Here is a 6,000-nt window from a genome sequence, read left to right as displayed (position 1 = left end):
TCCACATAGCACCTTTGCAACTGGAAATAGCACTTGAAGAAAATTGACTTTGAGTTAAAGACTCATGACAAAAGCTACAATAATATCTGGTCTTACCTAACATCACAAACAACAACCTGGTAGCATTAAAAAAATAAATCTCTAATTATCTCTAATTAAATGCAAATATGCTCTAAAAACTCTGTGTTTTTCCAGGATTTTTTTTTGTTAACTGATATACTGGAATGTAACAGAGCAGAAATATAGTTAATAAAACTGAAAATTATGGAAAAGATAGATCTGAAATTTCTCCTCTCTCTGCCTGCCTGCCTTGCTATCCGAGAATAAGGAATCATTCAACAAAATTGAAGGTGAATTATTGCAATATGTCTCAATCAGGATGGTTTCACTCTCTCAGTAACTATTTTATAAAGAAAACCTAAAGAGAATGGACAAAGGAAGAATTTTAGAGTTATTAAAAACAGATTTAAAACATATATAAGATAGTGCTATCATTTTCTCCTTTGAAGAAAGAATGTTCAAAGGTGAACACAGTTTTCTAAATGGAGTTTTTTTAGCACTCTTTTACAAACACTGGACTTTTATCTTTAAGAGCATTCTAACCTTGTTTTATATGTTTGCTAATCCTGAGTGTTTCAGTACTGTCAGCCTCCACCCACAGTAGTTTCCTAACTCTGAGCAGAACAGCTACAACACAGCTAGATGCTCTTAGGATGTTTTGTACCGCTTCACCAACGTACCTCATGGCTTACCTCAGAAAAGGAAGCATTATGAGTCTGAGTCAGTATTAAGTTCAGATCTACTGGCAGATGAGCTCATCTTTATGCTGCTCAGACTGGAAGATGCACTGCCCCCAGCAGCCACGTTCAAGTGTCTCCTGAACTTGGCAATGTCCAGTCTTTCATCATTACACCTGATATGGTCAGCAAATGTCATCTCTTCTGTGACTTTAGGTGTGTATTAGGAGTTTTATGTAGACTACCAAAACTATTTCAAAAAGCAAAAGATCTCAGTCAAGATCAAGCTATATCTGAACCACCATGAAAGCGGAATGCTCTGAAGCAAAGATCCTGAACCACACAGTTTGCATGTTTAATCCTTCTATTCAGTTACCATATACCTAATGTATTTTTTTTCTCTCAGACTTCAGGAACTACTTTATGTTGGTCCTCAATTTATTTTTAGTCTACATCTGTATGGCAGTATTTGAATCAGACTCTTACCGTGCAGGGCACTATACAGAGAAGAATGTCTTTAGAGAGTTTGTAATGAAGACCAGAGACAACAGAAGAATATAGGCAGATAATCTGGAAGGATCACTTAGTACCCTGTCAGAGCACAGTAGGATTTCTCATATAAAACAATATTTTAGGGTATTTATACCTCTTTCAGTGCCAGCTTACTGAGAAATCACACTTTCAGAGTATACTTCTCTTATTCTGCATTGCTACTGCTAATGAAAACTGAATGATGATGAGATCTGCAACCAGTATATATTCCTGCGGTTTGGACTATGTTATCACTCTCGGCAACAATGCAAAGCTGCATCTAGAATACCCTATGCCCATGCTGGTTATCTAGTAGGTTTCTTAAAAATCATTCTTGCATTGTATAAATGTAACAGGCAAAGATTAGCAAGCAGGTTGTGTAGCTCAAGAGCTGGCATCAAGGAGCTTGTCAGGAGGATGTCAAATAGACAAGGAGGCGTATTCATTATGTACAGTACAGGAAAAAGGCATTTCACTAGACTTTAACAGAAGAGACACTTTTTTGGTTGGTTGTTTTTTTTTTTTTGTTCTTTGCTTGCTGAGATCCTTCCAGACCTAATGCAAATATTTACAGTACCCAAAGTTCTTCAAAAATGACAGAACTAAATTTGCAGTATTAGCTTTCCTTATTTCCCTGGTCAACCTTTTACTTTAGATATCCAATATATGTAGATAATATTACAGAGTCTTCAAGAAAAATACTTCTCTGCACAGCAATAGTACAACATGGAGTTTTATTATTACATTATAAAAAAATTGAGTGGTTTGATTCCTAAAGCAGATGTATATTAAATAGATACAATTGTTTTTTCTCTGAAGAAATAGAAAATATATTTTTTTAGCTGAGGAAATAAATTATTGATAGATTACTGATAGATTACTAATAGATTAGCTACTGTACAGTGTACCATAAGATTACTTACAATACCTGAAACACAGAGAAAAAGATGTCTACTAGTCATTTTTTGCATATTTAGTTAATCCAAACAGCAGTCCTTGAAAATATTAGTGTACTTCTGCAGAAAGTTTCACAGAAAGACAAATCTAATATACAAAAAGATCACCATTCTCAAAAATTCCCTCCTACACTTTGCTTTTAATCTTTCATCTAACAATCTTTGTATCCCCACATGCTTGTAGCAAGGTAGCATGACTTTGCTGTACTTCAGGCAAGGATGCAAGTCTGGGCAGATGTTGAATTCTCTGACCATTCACATTTCTAACTTGATGGAGTGCCTCCTGCTATGTTATTGATTGGAGGCAAGGTAAAGGAAGAAGGCTTGGGAGGACCCTAAGCATTAAATCGTGCTCATGGTGCACTTGCCTTGCAGCCACCTCTTGCAGTCACCTCAGTATTTTATTACTACCTTTATGGTAACATGGTCTGACTGTATTTGAGGAGATACAAATGATTCATCCTACAGAGATTATGATTTTTTCTGCAAGGGCAAATAAGACTTGTAGCCAGTTCGGTCCATGAAGGAGCTCAAGCTGTCACAGGGATGATGGACAATATTCCTTCACAGGAGAGTTCTTGTCCATTCCCAAGACTTGGATCCTTACAGAGTGCATGCAGCCACTGACACCAAACAGTGTGTGCACAGGAGAGAAAAATCTACCTGTATCTTGCAAGTATCCTTATGAATATAAGACTTCTCAGTTTCTCCCAACTGCTCCTATTCTTTAAGCTTCTTTGGAAAGCTGGTGCATGCACCTTCACACTAATGTGTAAATTTGTTTGCAAACTTAGTAGTAAAAGGGATTAGGAAAAAATGAGGGGAAAAAGCAGAAGGATGTTTCATGAGAGAGGAAAACCTGTTCAGAAGCAAGCTGTCATGGAGGAGACAATAGCTGGTGTAAGAAGAAATAGTGAAGACAGTTGACAAGGCAGAGAATGTGACTAAATTGGGCAGTTTTCAGCTACTCGATTATCACTGCTACGGGCATTTTAGAGGGAAATATGAGCATCAGAGACAATTCTTCTAATGGAGAGAGCTGCTCAAAGATTGCAGCATCTAGCTGCTTTGATAGTCTAAGACTTCAAATCCCAGAACGGACTATTCAACCACCAATTTTATTTGAAATATTTCCTATTAACACACAATTCCTTGTGCAATGCATTCTGATTCAGACACACAGAATGTATAAGCCCCACTGATGAGCAAGAGATGCTTTGTCTTCCAGCTGCATTGAACAAATGAGGTTGCTTTTGGAAAGAAATAAGCACATGGACTTTATTCAAGTCATCATATTAGCAATGTGATGGTAATACCAAGTGGTTTACAAACATTAATTCAAAAGGTATCTAGAGTTTTTTAAATCATATTGGCCTTGAGTATTGAGCCCAATCTCAGAGTGCAAGATCATTATGGACTGAAAAGGGTGATGACTGGAAGTAGAGGATCAAGGAGAAGAATCATACTGTTCAAAACTTTTACTATTACTTCAGTTTTACTAAACTCTGTGGGATTTTTTTTTTAGAAAATTTGGAAGTGTAATATTTCTGCATATAAGTTGAAAATAAAAATCTACAGAATTAAGAAACAGGGAAGCTGAAACCTTTCACCTTGCTACAGCTTAACAACAACAGAAGTTCTTAGAAGGGAGCGATCTGTGGATGTACACAGATATAGCCGAAAAAGTAACTGGTGGTATGTCTGCTTGCGGCACAGCTAACAAGACCCACAAGCCACATATATTTCCTACGGGTTTCCTGAGGAAGTCATACTAGTTGTTCATTTTAAGTGACAGATTTAAGATTTCCAACACCAGTAGCCTGCGTCACTGTAAAAACTGGCACCACAACAGCACAAGCTTCCAGGGAATGGAGCAATTTTTGTGCCAGAGATCAGGGCTGTAATATGGACTGCTCTCAACAGCAGAGCTGTGAGACCAGAAACAAGACAGATGCCAACATTGGCACTGCTACCTTTATGGATTTCAGATGCCTTTACTTACTGTCAGGTTGAATGGCAATTTTGTTTCTGGTTCAGGCACTGTCACAGCTTTAGTTTCTATCAAGAAGAAGCAGCTGTAAATGGGAAAAGTAAGTAATCAGATTTAAGCTACCAACTGTCTGAGATTTAAGCTACCAACTGTCTTGTGGTAAGTCTAAGAAGAGCTGATTCCCTAGGGACCATTACTAATGATCCAAAAATTGCTTATCAGATAACTCTATCCAATACACCCCCAATACATCCTCTAAAAATGACGCTTGCTGTCTTAGCGCTTCTTCATTTGGGAATAAGATCTCTCAATCCAAGATACATCCTGTCTTGCCGTGGATATAATCCCCTTAGAGTTCATTTCTTCAAGGAAAGTGAAAAGATGTCCTGACCCCAGATGGAAACCCTTGGTGGAACAAGGTCAACAATTTACCCCTCAACCTATATCTGGATGCACCTCCATCTGCTGTTGCGGAAGGCAAAAGTATTTGACTTTCATTTGAGAGATGTTCACCACATTATTTTACCAATTTATTTCCAATACTTGTGGGTTTTTAATTTTTAAGCACGGGACCGTCATTTTTTAAGGCTGTAAGTGCAGTCTCAGGGGGTAGCCCAGATTTCAATCTTTAAACAGAAGTCTCTGTTTTCAAAATGAGCAGGTTTTTTTTTCTGATTTCAAAGCCAAGTCTTATTTTTGGATAGTACAAAGGAAAGAATGTACTTGAAATACCTTTCATTATTACTACCATCTTAATGTTTACAAAATAACAACAATACACAGATCTTGTCTCATTTTATTGTTAACCTCTAGTTCTCACACTGCAAGCAAATGAGGATCAAAGTCCCATTTCATAACTTGAGGCATAAGTGGCAAGATGATGTAACCAAAATTATGGGCAAAGTAGTGAAAAATTCAAAACTTCACCCTGCTCTCCAACATCTTAACCTGATGCTGTACCTCTGAGCACACTCTCTCCTATTATCCAACACAAATATTATGGTTTAAAAATACACCAATACAACAAAGATTATTTAAAGACAAGCTTCCTCACTTCCTGTTGACCACCAGCTACAGCAAAGATTAAAAAGACCTCCACAGTCAAATTTTCAATTCTCATATTTAAATGAGCTTGTCTGCCCCAGTGCAATTGGGAATACCTCAGAGACATGCCTGACATGTTGATTTGTTTGACATTTACTTAAAGAGAAGCACTGTGAGCAAATAATTCCTTTTTTTCACATAAAACTGTTAATGCTGTAAGCCTTTATTTGTAAGAGTTGACAGGATCAAATACCAGACATAAAGACTTGGTATAGACTTGTAATAACTGGCTTCAATAGACTGCCACAGCTGTATGTAAAGAGCTGTTTGTGGTATTCACCAGCTGTTGATGTTTTCATCCCTCACATCCCATTTACAGGAATCCAGCAATTGGTGTTCAAGAGCATGCCTGCTGCGGTAATAACACATAGCACTGCATTGCACTGGGAAACCACTGACTTCATAGCATTTCATAAAGGTCATTTTATGGATGGGAAATTAAAGCACACAGAGAAAATGATTTACCCAAGATAATCTCAAAGATGCAGAATAAGACATCATGAAACCCAGAGCTCTTGACTTGCAGTCAGGACCACTATTCGTTAGGCCTGACTGCAAAACTCAGTGTAAAAACAGGAGTTTATTCACTATGAGATGTTAACACAAATACAGCTATTCTTCTTTAATGCTTTGAGGCTTTGAGACACTGTAGCACTGTCAATTTTGCTAGCTGCTCTGGTGA

Source organism: Phaethon aethereus (assembly GCF_964289735.1).
Source record: "Phaethon aethereus genome assembly, chromosome: 2".
NCBI classification, from domain to species: Eukaryota; Metazoa; Chordata; class Aves; order Phaethontiformes; family Phaethontidae; genus Phaethon; species Phaethon aethereus.
This window is presented reverse-complemented; position numbering follows the sequence as displayed.